Genomic DNA, 18,738 nt, shown 5'->3' on the forward strand with positions numbered 1-18,738 from the left:
AAGGATTGCTATATATGAGGAAGGTGTGGAAAAAGTCCCTTTTAGAAAGGCTTAAGATGGGATAATAACAGTAATAATACAACCAGATATTCACTGAGCATTTACTGCATGCCAAACTTTCTGCAGTGAACTTTACATGTATTAATTTATCCATCCTCACAACACCCTATAGGATGGAGATTATTATATGCCATATTTTATATATAAGTAGAAAGAGACATAGAATAGTTGTGTCACTGCCAGTGAACCCAGTCACCATGCATCCAGAGTCCACCCTCTTAATACCCATACTATGTGACTTCTCACTCTTTCCTTAGTACCCCAGGAGAAGTGTTTAAACCTTGGCTGTAGGTAATGCAGAGTTGCTTTGTTTTCATTTTCATTTTTGCTACACCAATTCACCATAGAAAATCTCTGAGATTTGTTCCAGATACTTTGTATTTTAAAACATCATACTTTCTCTAATAGTGTGTTTTGAACGTTTTCAGATGGTGGAAAGGATACCAAATAGAAGTAGAATTCTTTCTCCTTCCCTCTCTGTATATATGCATATATATATATATATATATATATATATATATGCACACACATAAGTATATATGTAAACACACACACCTATACTCTTTAGGTATGCCCATTATTTTGTTTTTTATCTATATGTACAGATAATAGGTAAAAACATGATTGATTGATAAATAGAAAGATAGATAAACAAATATAAAAGGGAAAGAATTCCACTTTTATTTGATATATATACCACTTTTTTGTACAAGCTACTGAATATTATTTATGCTATTGAATTACAGATAAAAGATTTTATATGTGTCTAGAGCAACATCTGTTTATAAATAACATTTTCCAGAAACCATTTTAAATGATATCTCTATATGAATCAAATAAATGAGAAGAAAAATTATGTTAAACTAAAAGTAGAGAAAAATTAAAATAGAAACTAATGTGCCACAAAAAAAAAAAAACATGATTTAAAAGAAGAAAAGTGTCAGGTGTGCTCACATCAAACCTTGAGACCAAATGTGCTAACTGCAAGTTGACACTCTTACTAGAGAGAATCTAAACCACAGAGTGTGAAAATGGAAATAACAATGATGTAAATGTCTGTCAGAAGTAAAAAAATTATATAAGATAGAGGGGGTTCAAAATTTCCACATAATGACTAGAATAGTAGACTATAAAACTGAATATCCCTCAGTAAATCTGAGATTTTTCAAGTAGGTGGTAGAAACAATGAAGAGAGAGAGGTGAAGAAAATTAGGCAGACCTTTTAATGTAGGGGAGAAGCAAGGATTCCATCTCTATTTGTTATATATTTATATGTCCTAAATGAATTTGTATCAATATAATTATCACTATTATTCTTTCCTAAATATTTAATTATCAAAATACAATTTTCTTTTACCTTAAGTTAAACATTAATGACATTGTGGCATAAAGGAGACACAATACATGGCCATATGACCAGAACAACTACTTCAAAGGGATGACCAAGAACTGAAAAGAGGAAAAGTTCCTTGTGACACCTACAAAATGTCTAAATTATATATGAACTATGTTGCAAAATCTATTAAATATTATTTATGCCATTGCCCTCAAGATAAAAGATTATTTTGTTATGCCAGTAATTTAATTTCCTAAAAAAATAAGCCAAACTAACAATTCCTTTTGAAATATTAAAGTGATTGAGCATTTTTTTCTTGGATAGACTCTGCTGAATAATTGCCTCAGATGTCCACTTAATTTTGAATAGCGTTCAGAGTCTTATTTCATGAGTTGTCTTAAATCTCAAAGAAGTGAATACTAGTGACAACTGGCAAAACATATTTACAGCACTTGACACAGAGCTAATACCTTCAATTTACAAAGAGCCCATACAAATTTAAAAGGAAAGGATGATTGAATCAATACAAAAATCAACCAAGGATAGGAATATGTAGTTCACGAAAAAGAATAAGTGGCCCATAAATTTATGAAAAACTATTTATATGGTGGGTTTATGTATAAAATTTATAAATATATATATATATATTATATTCATTAAACTGTTAGTAGGAGTAGCAAAAGAAAACAATGAAAATACCTAAAGAGTCCATCAAGAGATACCTAGATGCTTAGTTATTATATTTTATATAATGGAATACTCTGCAAACATTAGAAAGAACAAGGACTGATATGGAAAAATCTACAAAAAATACTAAGTGAAAAATGGAAAGATCTAAGAAGTATCTCTATTTGTGCTCACATTTGTGTTTAGAAAAAACACAGATGAAACACATACCTATTCATAATACTCATATTAGGGTATGTACATGTTTTTCTAGAAGAAATCACAATATAATTTGTGATGTAAATCAAGATTCTATTAAATAATACTTTTTTTTCAGAAAAATTTCACAAAAGGATCAGATATATTGAAAAAAAGAAAAAAAGAGTTCTGAAAACTCTGAGTTATCATGTCAAAAAGCCCTGGTTCTTCCAACATAAAGTTATGTTTCAGCTAATTTGTGTACACTTAGCATTATAAATAAAAAATATATTTAACAGCTGCTATAGACTGAATGTTTATATTCCTCTGAAATTCATATGTTAAGACTTAATCCCCAATTTGATGGTACTTGGAGGTGGGGCCTTCGGGAACAGATTAAGTCATGAAGGCAGAGCACCCCATGAATGGGATTAGTACCCTTACAAAAGAGACTACAGAGAGATCTTTTGCCCTTTCTGCCATGTGAGGACACAGCATGAAGATGGCCATTTATGAACCAGGGAGCAGGGCCTCACTAGACACCACATCTGCCAGCAACTTGATCTTAACTTCCCATTCTCCAGAACAGTGAGAATTACATTTTTTATTATTTATAATCTATTTATGTTATTCTGTTATAACAGCCTGAATAGATTAAGGCAACACTACAAAAGAATATATGATCTCCAGGTCCAGGCAGAAGATCTCTAAATTGGGAGCTCGGGTATACAAGCAAAATTTGTCATCAACTAACTAGAGCTTTTGACTAAGAAGCAAGGTATCTGGGCCTCAGTTTATTTGCATTTTCACTGTGAATGAGGTTGATTAAACTAATCAACAAGTTCTCATTGTAATTACTGTGAGCTGGTTTAGTGGAGTCAAGTTTCACAGATAAGAAGGATTTGGACAACCTTTGAGAGTAGATAAGATACAGTTGGGCAGAGATGAGCAAGAGAACTCAGAATATGAAAAAAATTTTACACAAGTTCAGAGTTGATAATTTTGAGAGTGTACTTCAGGAGTAAAGGATATAAAACAGTCTTGAGAGGCATTAGAACAGCGAAATGGAGGTAGATTAGGAAGGATTTGGAATCCAACTTGACCTTAGCACAGTAATAATATAGAAATTTTGAAATGAAAGAAACCCTAGAGATTATAGAATTCAACCCTTCATTAAAGTACAAGTAAAGAGAGTTTACATAATGTACACATTTTTCACATTATAAGTATTTTGTATCTAAGACTATATCTCTACAAGTGCCAAGCCTATCTTACTGGGCACTGTATCTCTAATCTGTCTTTGGTATGCTTGTGCAAAATGGTCACTGATTAAGTGGTTTCTGAATTAATTGCTTCATGCAAGTAGTTATTGAGCATCTATTGTATGCCAGGCATTGTTCTAGGATCTAGAGATTATACCATAAGCAAATCACACACAGAGTCTGTGTCTCATAGAGTTTATATTCCAGAAAAGAGGATAAGAAAATAAACAAATAAATATATATAAATTCAATCAAGATGCTTGGGAAGAGCTTGGGGAAAAATTAAAGCAGGATGAGAAAGAGAGAGTTTGTTCTTGCAGATGGACTCAATTTTTCATTAAGTTGGCAAGGAAATCCTTGATGAGAGGTTCATTAGATTAAAAAAAACTGAAAGAGGGCTTCCCTGGTGGTGCAGTGGTTGAGAGTCCACCTGCCGATGCAGGAAACGCGGGTTTGTGCCCCGGTCTGGGAAGATCCCACATGCCACGGAGTGGCTGGGCCCGTGAGCCATGGCTGCTGAGCCTGCGCATCCAGAGCCTGCATGTCTGGAGCCTGTGCTCCGCAACGGGAGAGGCCACGACAGTGAGAGGCCTGCATACCACACACACACACACACACACACACAAGAAAAAAAAAAATCTGAAGGAAGTGAAAATACCTGAAGTGAGAATGATCCAGGCAGAAGAAATTGCAAAGCTGAGGCTGGAGTATACTTGGCATGTTCAGGAAAGAGTAAGGAAGCTACTGTGACTAGAGACGAGTGAATGAGGAGGACAAGAGTAAAATGAATGTTTATAAATAGAATTACTACAGTCCCAGATCAGGCAGGACCTGGGAGACAGCTGTAAAACGTTAAACTTTGAATTACTTATCCAAGGTCATTTAATTAGCTAATGCAATAGCTCAAAATCACCATGCTTAATTTTCTCTGAGTTATCATTACATTTTGATTTTTTGTTCTTTTTAACATTTTTATTGGAGTATAATTGCTTTACAATGGTGTGTTAGTTTCTGCTTTATAACAAAGTGAATCAGTTATTCATATACATATATACCCATATCTCTTCCCTCTTTTGTCTCCCTCCCACCATCCCTATCCCACCCCTCTAGGTGGTCACAGAGCAATGAGCTGATCTCCCTGTGCTATGCAACTGCTTCCCACTAGCTATCTATTTTACATTTGGTAGTGTATATAAGTCCATAAATACACCACCACACTCTCATTTTGTCCCAGCTTACCCTTCACCCGCCCCATGTCCTCAAGTACATTCTCTAGTAGGATGGCATCTTTATTCCCATCTTGCCCCTAGGTTCTTCATGATCTTTTTTTTTTTTTTTTTTTTTTTTTTTTTAGATTCCATACATATGTGTTAGCATACAGTATTTGTTTTTCAATTTCTGACTTACTTCACTCTGTATAACTGTCTCTAGGTCCACCAACCTCACTACAAATAACTCAATTTCGTTCCTTTTTATCACTGAGTAATATTCCATTGTATATATGTGCCACAGCTTCTTTATCCATTCATCTCTCGATGGACACTTAGGTTGCTTCCATGTCCTGGCTATTGTAAATAGAGCTGCAATGAACATTGCGGTACATGACTCTTTTTGAATTTTGGTTTTCTCAGGGTATATGCCCAGTAGTGGGATTGCTGGGTCCTATGGTAGTTCTATTTTTAGTTTTTAAAGGAACCTCCATACTGTTCTCCATAGTGGCTGTATCAATTTACATTCCCACCAACAGTGTATGAGAGTTCCCTTTTCTCCACACCCTCTCCAGCATTAATTGTTTGTAGATTTTTTGATGATGACCATTCTGACTGGTGTGAAATGATATCTCATTATAATTTTGATTTGCATTTCTCTAATGATTAGTGATGTTCAGCATCCTTTCATGTGTTTGTTGGCAATCTGTATATCTTCTTTGGAAAAATGTTTAGTTTGGTCTTCTGCCCATTTTTGGATTGGGTTGTTTGTTTTCTGATATTGAGCTGCATAAGCTGCTTGTAAATTTTGGAGATTAATCCTTTGTCAGTTGCTTCATTTGCAAATATTTTCTCCCATTCTGAGAGGTGTCTTTTCATCTTGTTTATGGTTTCCTTTGCTGTGCAAAAGCTTTTAAGTTTCATTAGATGCCATTTGTTTATTTTTGTTTTTATCTCCAGTTCTCTAGGAGGTGGGTCAAAAAGGATCTTGCTGTGATTTATGTCATAGAGTGTTCTGCCTATGTTTTCCTCTAAGAGTTTGATAGTGTCTGTCCTTACATTTAGGTCTTAAATGCATTTTGAGTTTATTTTTGTGTATGGTGTTAGGGAGTGTTCTAATTTCATTCTTTTACATGTAGCTTTCCAGTTTTCCCAGCACCACTTACTGAAGAGGTTGTCTCTTCTCCACTGTATATTCATGCCTCGTTTATCAAAGATAAGGTGACCATATGTGTGTGGGTTTATCTCTGCACTTTCGATCCTGTTCCATTGATCTATTTTTCTGTTTTTGTGCCAGTACCATACTGTCTTGTTTACTGTATCTTTGTAGTATAGTCTGAAGTCTGGGAGCCTGATTCCTCCAGCTCTGTTTTTCTTTCTCAAGATTGCTTAGGCTGTTCGTGGTTTTTTGTGTTTCCATACAGATTGTGGAATTTTTCGTTCTAGTTCTCTAAAAAATGCCATTGGTAGTTTGATAGGGATTGCATTGAATCTGTAGATTGTTTTGGGTAGTAGAGTCATTTTCACAATGTTCTTCCAGTCCAAGAACTTGATATATCTCTCCATCTATTTGTATCATTTTTAATTTCTTTCATCAGTGTCTTATAATTTTCTGCATACAGATCTTTTTTCTCCATAGGTAGGTTTATTCCTAGATATTTTATTCTTTTTGTTGCAGTGGTAAATGGGAGTGTTTTCTTAATTTCACTTTCAGATGTTTCATCATTAGCGTATAGGGGTACAAGAGATTTCTGTGAATTAATTTTGTATCCTGCTACTTTACCAAAATCACTGATCAGCTCTAGTAGTTTTCTGGCAGCATCTTTAGGTTTCTGTATGTATAGTATCACGTCATCTGCAAAGACTGACAGTTTTACTTTTTTGTTTCTGATTTGAATTCCTTTTATTTCTTTTTCTTCTCTGATTGTTGTGGCTAAAACTTCCAAAACTATGTGGAATAATAGTAGTGAGAGTGGGCAACCTTGTCTTGTTCCTGATCTTAGTGGAAATGGTTTCAGTTTTTCACCATTGAGGACGATGTTGTCTGTGGGTTTGTCATATATGGCCTTTATTTTGTTGAGGAAAGTTCCCTCTATGCCTATTTTCTGGAGGGTTTTTATGTCAAATTGGTGTTGAATTTTTTCGAAAGCTTTCTCTGGATCTATTGAGATGATCATATGTTTTTTCTCCTTCAGTTTGTTAATATGGTGTTCCACATTGATTGATTTGCATGTATTGAAGGATCCTTGTATTCCTGGGAAAAACCCCACTTGATCATGGTGTATGATCCTTTTACTGTGCTGTTGGATTCTGCTTGCTAGTATTTTGTTGAGGATTTTTGAATCTATGTTCATCAGTGATATTGCTCTGTAGTTTTCTTTCTTTGTGACATCTTTGTCTGGTTTTGGTATCAGGGTGATGGTGGTCTCGTAGAATGAGTTTGGGAGTGTTCCTCCCTCTGCTATATTTTGGAAGAGTTTGAGAAGGATAGGTGTTAACTCTTTTCTATATATTTGATAGAATTTGCCTGTGAAGCCATCTGGTCCTGGGCTTTTGTTTGTTGGAAGATTTTTCAACACAGTATCAATTTCAGTGCTTGTGATTTGTCTTTTCATATTTTCTATTTCTTTCTGGTTTAGTCTCAGAATTCTGAAATGCATTTCTAAATGTGCATTTCTAAAAATGTGTCCATTTCTTCCAGGTGACCATTTTATTTTCATATAGTTGCTTGCAGTTATCTCTTATCATCCTTTGTATTTCTGCAGTGTCAGTTTTTACTTCTCCTTTTTCTTTTCTAATTTTATTGATTTGAGTCTTCTTTTTTTTCTTGATGAGTCTGGCTAATGGTTTATCAATTTTGTTTATCTTCTGAAAGAACCAGTTTTTAGTTTTATTGATCTTTCCTATTGTTTCCTTTATTTCTTTTTCATCTATTTCTGATCTGATCTTTATGATTTCTTTCCTTCTGCTAACTTTGGGGGTTTTTTTGTTCTTCTTTAATTTCCTTAGGTGTAAGTTTAGGTTGTTTATTTGAGATGTTTCTTGTTTCTTAAGGTAAGATTGTATTGGTATAAACTTCCCTTGTAGAACTGCTTTTGCTGCATCCCATAGGTTTTGGGACATCGTATTTTCATTGTCATTTCTTTCTAGGTATTTTTTGATTTACCCTTTGATTTCTGCAGTGATCTCTTGGTTATTTAGTAGTGTATTGTTTAGCCTCCATGTGTTTGTATTTTTCACATATTTTTTTTTCCTGTAATTGATATCTAGTCTCATAGTGTTGTGGTTAGAAAATATACTTGATATTATTTCAATTTTCTTAAATTTACTAAGGCTTGATTTTTGACCCAAGATATGGTCTATCCTGGAGAATGTTCTAGGAGCACTTGAGAAGAAAGTGTATTCTGATTTTTTTTTTTTTTTGGATGGAATGTCCTGGAAATATCAATTAAGTCCATCTTGTTTAATGTATCATTTAGAGCTTGTGTTTCCTTATTTAGTTTCATTTTGGATGATCTGTCCATTGGTGAAAGTGGGGTGTTAAAGTCCCCTACTATGATTGTGTTACTGTCGATTTCCCCTTTTAAGGCTGTTAGAATTTGCCTTATGTCTTGAGGTGCTCCTATGTTGGCTGCATAAATATTTACAATTGTTATATCTTCTTCTTGGATTGATCCCTTGACCATTATGTAGTGTCCTTCTTTGTCTCTTGTAATAATCATTGTTTTAAAGTCTATTTTGTCTGATATGAGAATTGCTCCTGCAGATTTATTTTGAATTCCATTTGCTTGGAATATCTTTTTCCATTTCCTCCCTTTCAGCCTGTATGTGTCCCTAGGTCTGAAGTGAGTCTCTTGTAGACACCATTTATGCGGGTCTTGTTTTTGTATCCATTCAGCCAGTTTATGTCTTTTGGTTGGAGCATTTAATCCATTTAGTTTGTATGTTCCTATTACCTTTTTCTTAATTGTTCTGGGTTTGTTACTGTAGGTCTTTTCCTTCTCTTGTGTTTCCTGCCTAGAGAAGTTCCTTTAGTATTTGTTGTAAAGCTGGTTTTGTTGTGCTGAATTCTCTTAGCTTTTGTTTATCTGTAAAGGTTTTAATTTCTCCATCAAATCTGAATGTGGTCCTTCCTGGGTAGAGTAATCTTGGTTGTAGGTTTTTCCTTTTCATCACTTTAAATATGTTCTGCCAGTCCCCTCTGGCTTGCAGAGTTTCTGCTGAAAGTTCAGATATTAACCTTATGGAGATTCCCTTTTATGTTATTTGTTATTTTTCCCTTGCTGCTTTTAATTTTTTTTTGTATTTATTTTTTGATAGTTTGATTAATATGTGTCTTGGTGTGTTTCTTCTTGGATTTATCCTGTATGGGACTCTCTGTGCTTTCTGGACTTGATTAAGTATTTCCTTTCCTATATTAGGGAAGTTTTCAACTATAATCTTTTCAAATATTTTCTCAGTCCCTTTCTTTTGCTCTTCTTCTGGGACCCCTATAATTCGAATGTTGGTGCATTTAATGTTCTCCCAGAGGTCTCTGAGATTGTCCTCACTTCTTTTCATTATTTTTTCTTTGTTCTGCTCTGCAGTAATTATTTCCACTATTTTACCTTCCAGGTCACTTATCCGTTCTTCTGCTTCATTTATTCTGCTATTGATCCGTTCTAGAGAGTTTTTAATTTCATTTATTGTGTTTTTCATGAATGTTCATTTGCTCTTTAGTTCTTTTCAGTCTTTTAAAATGTTTCTTGTATTTTCTCCATTCTATTTCCAAGATTTTAGATCATCTGTACCATCATTATTCTGAACTTTTTCCAGGTAGAATGCATATTTCCTCTTCATTTGTTAGGTCTGGTGTGTTTTTCCTTTATGCCTTCATCCCCTGTGTGTTTCTTTGTCTTCTCATTTTGCTTAACTTACTGTGTTTGGCGTCTCCTTTTTGCAGATTGCAGGTTAGTATTTCCCATTGGTTTTGGTGTCTTCCTCCAGTGGCTAAGGTTTGTTCAGTGGGGTGTGTAGACTTCCTAGTGGAGGGGATTAGTGCCTGTGTTCTGGTGAATGAGGCTGGATCTTGTCTTTCTGGTGGGCAGGTCCACATCTGGTGGTGTGTTTTGGGGTGTCTGTGACCTTATTATTATATTAGTTAGTCTCTCTGCTAATGGATGGGGCTGTGTTCCTGTCTTGCTTGTTGTTTGGCATAGGGTGTCCAGCACTGTAGCTTGCTGGTCGTTGACTGGGTCTTTGCATTGAGATGGAGATCTCTGGGAGATTTTCGCCATTTGATATTACGTGGAGCTGGGAGGTCTCTGGTGGACCAATGTTGTGAACTTTGCTCTCCCATCGCAGAGGCAGAGCTCTGATGCCTGGCTGGACCACCAAGAGCCTGTCATACACATGGCTCAGAATAAAAGGGACAAAAAGACAAAGAAAGAAGAAAAAAGAAAAAGTAAAGTAAAATAAAAGTTATTAAAATAAAAAAAATAATCTTTAAGTAATTAAAAAGAAAGAAATAACAGAACAACCATAACAAAAAACAAATCCACCAATGATAACAAGCGTTGAAAACTATATTATTAAAAAAAAAAAAAAGCTGACTTACAGAACCCTAGGACAAATGGTAAAAGCAAAGCTATACAGACAATATCACATGCAGAAGCATATGCATACATACTCACAAAAAGGGAAAAAGAAAAAAAATATATATATATATAATTGTTTCCAAAGTCCACCTCCTCAATTTGGGATGATCTGTTGTCTATTCAGGTATTACACAGATGCAGGGTACATCAAGTTGTTTGTGGAGATTTAATCCGCTGCTTCTGAGGCTGCTGGGAGAGATTTCCCTTTCTCTTCTTTGTTCCCACAGCTCCCGGGGTTCAGCTTTGGATTTCGACCCACCTCTGTGTGTAGGTCACCTGAGGGCGTCTGTTCTTCGCTCAGACAGGATGGGGTTAAAGGAGCAGCTGCTTTGGGCGCTCTGGCTCACTCAGGAAGGGGGGAGGGAGTGGCATGGATGTGGGGTGAGCCTGCGGCAGCAGAGGCTGGCATGATGTTGCACCAGCCTGAGGCACACCTTGTGTTCTCCCGGGGAAGCTGTCCCTGGATCACAGGACCCTGGCAGTGGTGGGCTGTACAGGCTCCCGGGAGGGGAGGGGAGGATAGTGACCTGTGCTTGCACACAGGCTTCTTGGTGGTGGCAGCAGCAGCCTTAGCATCTCATGACCATCTCTGGGGTCCGCGCCTTCAGCCGCGACTCGCACCCGTCTCTGGAGCTCCTTTAAGCAGCGCTCTTAATCCCCTCTCCTTGCGCACCAGGAAACAAAGAGGGAAGAAAAAGTCTCTTTCCTCTTTGGCAGCTCCAGACTTTTCCCGGATTCCCTCCCGGCTAGCCGTGGTGCACTAACCCCCTGCAGACTGTGTTCACGCTGCCAACCCCAGTCCTCTCCGTGCACTCTGACCGAAGCTCAAGCCTCAGCTCCCAGCCCCCGCCCACTCCGGCGGGTGAGCAGACAAGCCTCTCGGGCTGGTAAGTGCTGGTCTGCACTGATCCTCTTTGCGGGAATCTCTCCACTTTGCCCTCCGCACCCCTGTTGCTGTGCTCTCCTCCACGGCTCCGAAGCTTCCCCCCTCCGCCACCCGCAGTCTCCACCCGCAAAGGGGCTTCTAGTGTGTGGAAACATTTCCTCCTTCATAGCTCCCTTCCCCTGGTGCAGGTCCCGTCCCTATTCTTTGGTCTCTGTTTTTTCTGTTTTCTTTTACCCTTCCCAGGTACGTGGGGGACTTTCTTGCCTTTTGGGAGGTCTGAGGTCTTCTGCCAGCGTTCAGTATGTGTTCTGTAGGAGTTGTTCCACGTGTAGATGTATTTCTGATGTATCTGTGGGGAGGAATGTGATCTCCGTGTCTTACTCTTCCACCATCTTGAAGCTCCTCCCCTATCATTATATTTAAATAATCAAATAAATAGTAACGATGAAAATAACATTTTAGACATGTTACTTTGTTAGATTCTTGAATATTTTTGCAAATGTTGCTTATGATGACTAGGCTCAAGTTTTAGCTACTCACTTTTCTCAAGAATGAGCCATTTCTTTACCCATCTCTTGCCTGGGCCCCTACCAGTCTTTCCCAAAAGAATGCCAGTTTTGACTTGCTCCCAGCATGACTTAATTTCTTACTTCTCATTCCCCCAAATTAAGAGCAACAGAATTGCTTCAAGGAAGCATAAGTTAATCTCCTGTATATAATATTAATATTTGGGGCTCTATTTAAACATTAAAAATACTAACAAATTGAAATACAAGCTTACAAAAGAAACCTTAATGTAAGTTGTGATCTTTGGTGAAGAAAGGCAAAGAACAACTCAAAAATTATGTCTAGATTTCAAGTCAACAGAGTATACAGTTGTCTTGGCTCCAAACCCCCTATGGATACCAAAATCCAAGAATGCTCAACCCCTTGTATAAAATGGTGTAGTATTTGCATATAAACTACACACATTCTCCTGTATTCTTTGTCATCTCTAGATTACTTATAATAACGAATACAATGTAAGTGACATGTAAATAGTTACTGGCTGGTCTGTGACAAATTCAAGTTTTGTTTTTTGGAACTTTCAGGAATTTTTTTTCCAAATATTTTCCGTCAGTGGTTCAATCAGTGAATGCAGAACCTGCAGATACGGAGAGCCGACTCTACATAATTTCTTTGAGGCTCTATAGTTTTCATGGCCAGTTTAGTAATCATGCAAAGTACTTAGTTTGAAGAAATGATTATTAAATCATCATAAGGATGTTAATAGTACAAACAGCAAGTTACAGCAAACTCTGTAATATATGTATGGTCCCTATTAAAAATTTACATGCCTTAGTCTGATTATGCTCAGGATAAAATCTCTTTTCCTACTACCAAAGGAAGATGCAATCAAAGCTAAAATTAGTCTTACTAAATTAAACAGAAATACTTTGACTATACTATGCTATATTTCATATTTCAAGCTATATTTCATATTCAACATGCTTCACCATCTAGGTATACAATAAGAGAAACAATTCCACTGCTATGAGAGAAACAGATGGTGAAAGGTAACTGCTGACCAAACAGGAGCAGCAGGGTGGAATCAGGGTGGGTCAGTTCATCTGGAAAGGATGTTCGCAGTTGTCATTGTACACATCAATTGTTTCTGATACTACTGTATGTCATGCAGTGCCCAGGGGCCGTATGGCTTTCCTTGAAACATATAACATAAAACTGCTGAAATATAATTTTGGCCTCACATCTTGAAATGTGTTGCTAAATACCCACAATAAGAAGTTAATATTGCCAGCATTATATTATTTTAATTAAGCATCCCTCCCATCTGTAAAGATACAGGAGCGTTGTTTGATATATTTCCAATTTGTCTGCTAATTTATAAAAGTAAAATGATACTACATTATTGTTATGAAGTTAATCAAGACTTTAATGGGACAGTTATGTTACTATCAAGGATTTTTTATTATTTTTTCTTACTATAATATATGTGTTCAATGAGCTGATTATGCAGTGTGACAATGATTCCACTAATTACAAAGTTATTACTGTATCTCTGATGGGATGAAATTCCAGCTTCCTAAGTTTCAGATTTAAACATGGACATCTAATTCCTAGGGAAAATTAGCAAACCAACATATATTTTAAAAACCCAGTAAAATATTAATTTAGATTGTTTATCTATATCTATATACCATTTTGTTCTCAGTCTTTCTGTTTGTCACACAATGCAAATTTTATTTTGCAATTATAAAATTTCAAGTGATCTATACAATTATAACTATAAATAAGCAGTTTTCTATAAAATGTAACAATTAACATTGGGCTGTTATACTTAAAAATACATAAAACATCTAAGAAAGAATGTAGAACATATGCTATGTCTGTTATGTGTTTTATATATATATGTATATATATATATATATTTCCATTAAAATAGAATAAGTTCACAAGTTTATATTTTAGTGCTTAAATTTTACTTGTCACATATTTCATTAATAGTTATAAAATGCATTTTCTAGGAAATCTTATTAAAGAAAAAGCATTTGACAAGAGATTGCAGTGTGTGAGATTTTTGTTATTTGAATATTCTAGAGTGTTCACAAAATCACAGCAGTCATAGTTCAGTATTATGACAAGGGTTTGCTGTGTACTTACAACTGCTACCACAGCAAAGATAAACTGCTTTGTCTATCCTGGTGGTCCATAATATAGCAGGGTGTTGATGTGCATTTTGAAAAGCATCAAAATGCTTAAAATATATCTGCTTCACCTGTCCTGATACTTAAAATACTGACCTTTGAAGTCACTCTTTTGCTTTCAGTCACAGAAAAGTATCCTGTGGAAAAAAAAGTGGAAATCCAAATCCAAATAATTAAAGCATCAGGAAAAATCTTGGAATTTGGAATATCCCTCTAAAATTCATTCAAAATGTCTCCTAAAGTCATCTGAAATAATTATAATTTATACCAATTGTCAGGGCTCAATAAATTGAAATAAAATATTTAAAAAGTAAGAGTGAGAAAGAAGGAAAGAAAGAGGAGTTGATCTAAAAAACTACACATATATAGTTAATATAAAAACTTTGAGGCAAACCAATTTCAGGATATTTATTTCCCAGTAGTAACAAAGATTTCATAAGTTGGCTAAAATTTATTATTGAAGATTCAATAGATAAAAATAAATAAAATATAATTAAAATAATATAGGAAATAATTCATATTAATTTAAAGAAAAATACATACTTATTCAATATGTGTTTCAAATTTGATATTTATTACTTTCCATCCCCTCATCCTCACCAAATTTTGAATATAATTCCCAGAAATGCAGGGTTTGGGTCTGTTTTATATACCATCTGGTATTTGGAAAACACTCAATATTTTTTGAATAATAGTTCTTATTTTAAGCATCTCACCCTAAATGTAATACTGACAAATAAAATACATAATTTACCCAAAGTTTTTCCCTGTTAACATATTACTAAACCTTCTATTAATAAATTGGCACTTGGTGATATGTTCAAGAGAGGAACTGTGCACTATAGACATTGCTGTGGAAAGTTCTAAGTATATATTACACAACCATTTTCTAAGTCTATATTATACCACCATGTTCTAAGTCTATATTATGCAACTATTTACTGTCCGGTGTCCTAATTCTCCCCGAAATGGTCTTTATTTGAATTTCTGCTGAGCCGTCCCTGAAGCAGTACATCAGCATATCATTTAGTCTTTATTTGACAAAGACACACTGTTTCTTACTTTTAAAAAAAATTACGCATCATTTATTATACACCTGCATGGCACTAGTTTTATGGTGTTTTACATGTCTCAAATTATTAAGTAACACAAACAACTAAGAAATTATTCTACAAAAAATGGGAGTTTTTGGTGATTCATCATTTCTAGTTGCATGGCTATATCATTTAGATCCTCCTCACCATGATTTATTTTCTATCCACTTATTGTTTTGTGGGCTTACATTGTGAAGTAGGATTATTAATGCCTATTAATAATACCCTATTTCTGTCCATACATTTTGCATGTTTTATGTTTGATATTTGTGCATTTATGTTGTTTGTTTAAACATAATTAAGCCAGTTTTATCTTCTTTCTTTGTTTTCGAGTTCACTTTTGATTTTAGTTTTATTATGGTCCTGATGTTAGTGTTAAGAGTATAAACCACTCATTGAACACCTAAAAATTTGATCAGATAACAATTTAGATAGTAAATCAATGCAACAAAATTAGAAATCATAGTAAATATTATAAGCAAATAAAAACCTTTCTACTTAGAAATGAACAAAAAAGTAAGACTACTTCTAGATTTAGAAAATCAAATCTTAAAGAAAGGGATATTTATCAAATAAACAACCATATCACTATATATTATCATTTATCAAATATAACCAAAATACTGCTCAGAAGAAAAATTATTTTAACTTATCAGAAGCTAAAAAATATTTAACAAAACTGTTTAGGATCATGAAAGCTTGGAGTTCATCTAACTTCAAATGTCTATTTTAAAGTATAGATAAGATAATGTTTAAAAATAAAACCTTTTGGGTATTATGATATTTTGGTAATATTTTAGATAATGTTTTAAATGCAATTTATTGTCATATATCTATAAAAAATTTTTCTAGTTGAAATCAGCAAGATGGAGAAGTAGGCAATTCCATCCTTTCTCCCCTTAAGAAAACCATCCACAAACAGAAAATACCCTTGGGAGAGCTCGAGTCCATTTAGACTCTGCAGCAACACAGAGGAATGAAAAACAAAGAACAACTTCATACAAAGTATTGTTGGGAGACTGGTATAGCTGAGATGTCTGGAGACAGCTAAAAATCAAGAAAAAGGGCAGGAGCTATCAGTATCAGTCATGCAGAAGGTGCCACCCTGGTTTCCAGTGGCCTGCTGTGTAGAGGACCCTCACAGCCTTTCCCTCTGAGGACCTCAACAGCCCTCATGACAGATGGCAGCCATGGACTCCCCACAGGTTTCATAGCAGAGGACCCTATAGTGTTCATCAGTGTGAACTCCATCAGCTCTTTTGTAGATTACACCAACAGCTTTTACCACTGAAATAATCAATATTCATCATTACTACCCGCCCCCAAAGAAGGAGACATTGCCACACCACTCTTCTCCCAAAGAAGAAGCTGCTGTTGTGACATCCAAGGACCAGGGTCACTACCTCCACAACCCTGCACGTGGCTCAGACCTCCATGACTGCTCTGTGAACACCCATGTCTAGTACACCCACCAGAGCCACTGCTGCAGTGAGAATGCTCATGGACCCTGGTGTGTAGCTCTGTGTGCGCCCACATTCTGGATCCCAGTTCCATGACTGCACCAAGGGCATTCACACTCCAGATATCAGCTCCATAGCCACTCCACAGGTGCCTGAGCATCAGAAACTGATACTACTGCCACTGCAAGTACAATTGCAAGCTCCACCCAGCTCCAAGTGGAAGCTTCTCAGTCATAACAGCTTCCATGGAAGAAAAAAGCATCAGGAGGACTCCAGCAATCTTTGCCACTGAAGACCTAATAGTTTTTGCCACTGCTGCAGACACTTTCAGTCTTAACTGTCAAGGATCCCTGCAATCTTCACTGATGCTGAACTCACATCAGATGCACAGAGCTATAGCTGCACAAACACTACACTGCTGCACTATCCCTGGAGCCAGAACTGCCACACCCCACCCAGATGTTGTTTCACACCCACCTGTAGATAAAGATCTTTTCCCACTGAAACCAGTCTGTAAAGTTTGGAAGAGGTGACTTCTGCATCAAATGTACAGACATTAAAGCAAAGCTACAGATACAAGAAAATCAAGGAAGCATGACACCATCAAAGGAATACAATAATTTTCCAGTACAACCACAAAAATTGGAGATATATGAATTGCTGGAGGAAGCTCAGAGAGCTACTAGAGAACATAGATAAACAACTCAACAATGTTAGGAAAACAATACAGAAACAAAATGAGAATTTCAACAGCTAGATAAAAATTATAAAAAAGAACCAAAAAGAAATCCTGGAGCTAAAGAATACAATGAATGTAAAGAAAACTGCAATAGAGATTGTCAACATCAGAGTATTGATCAACCTGTAGAAAAATTCTGCAAATTCAAACATAGGTCATTTGAAATTATCCAGTTAGAGGAACAAATAGAAAAAAGAGAATGAAAAAGAGTTGGATACCATCAAGTGAGAAATACATGCATTATGAGAGTTCTAGAAGGAGAAAGAGAACTTCAGGAAAATTATTAAAAGAAATAATGACTGAAAACTTCCCAAAACTGGGCAGAGATACAGGCAATCAGTTATATGAAACTCATAAATCTCCAAACAGATTCAACCCAAAGAGAACTTCGCCAAGACACATTATAATAAAATTGTCAAAAATCAAAGACAGAGAAAGAAATTTGAAAGCAGCAAGAGAAAAGAAGCTCATCACATACAAGGGAACACCCATAAGGATATCCGCAGATTTCTCAGCACTATAAGAAAAGAAAATTACAGGCTAACATCTTTCACGAAGATAGATGCAAAAATCCTCAACATAACGTTAGCAAACTGATTTCAGCAGCACACTAAAATCATCCTACATCACAATCAAGTTGCACTTATTCCTGGGATGCAAGGCTGGTTTAACATATGCAAATCAATAAACGTGATACACCATTTTAAAAAAATGAAGAATAAAAATCATATGATCATCACAATAGACACAAAAAAATTGATAAATTCAACTTTTTTATGATAAATATTCTCAACAAATTAAGTATAGAAGGAATGTACCTCCATATTAAAAATCCATTTGTGACAAGCCTACAGCTAACATCATACTCAACGGTGAAAAGTGTAAAGCTTTTCTTCTAAGATTAGGAAGAAGAGAGGGTGTTTACTCTAACCACTTCTATTTAACTTAGTACTGGAAGCCCTAGCCAGAGCAGTTAGGCAAAGAAAAGGCATAAAGTCCATCTTAAATGGAGAATTAAATTGTCTGTTTGAAGATAATTTGATCTTATAACAGAAAACCCTAAAGACTCTACCAAAATACTGTTAATACTAATAAACACATTCAGTAAAATGTCGGGATACAAAATCAACATACAAAAATAGTTGCATTTCTATACACTAACAACAATTACTAAAAATAATTTATTTACTTAGTAATAAACTTAACCAAGGATGTGAAACATCTGTACACTAAAAACTATATAACATTGATTAAAGAAATTAAAGAGTGCACAAGTAAATGGAAGACATCACGTGGACTGGAAAAATAAATATTGCTAGAAGGTCCACACTACCCAAAGTGATCTACAGATTCAATGTAATCCACATTTAAATTCCAATGACATTTTTCACAAAAATAGAAAAAAAAACCTTGAAACTCTAATACCATAAATCTCCTGGAAGAAAACTCCTTGTCACTGTCCTGACAAAATTTTTTTGGATTTGGCAT

This window comes from Mesoplodon mirus (genome assembly GCF_964341445.2).
Source record: "Mesoplodon mirus genome assembly, chromosome: 17".
NCBI classification, from domain to species: domain Eukaryota; kingdom Metazoa; phylum Chordata; class Mammalia; order Artiodactyla; family Ziphiidae; genus Mesoplodon; species Mesoplodon mirus.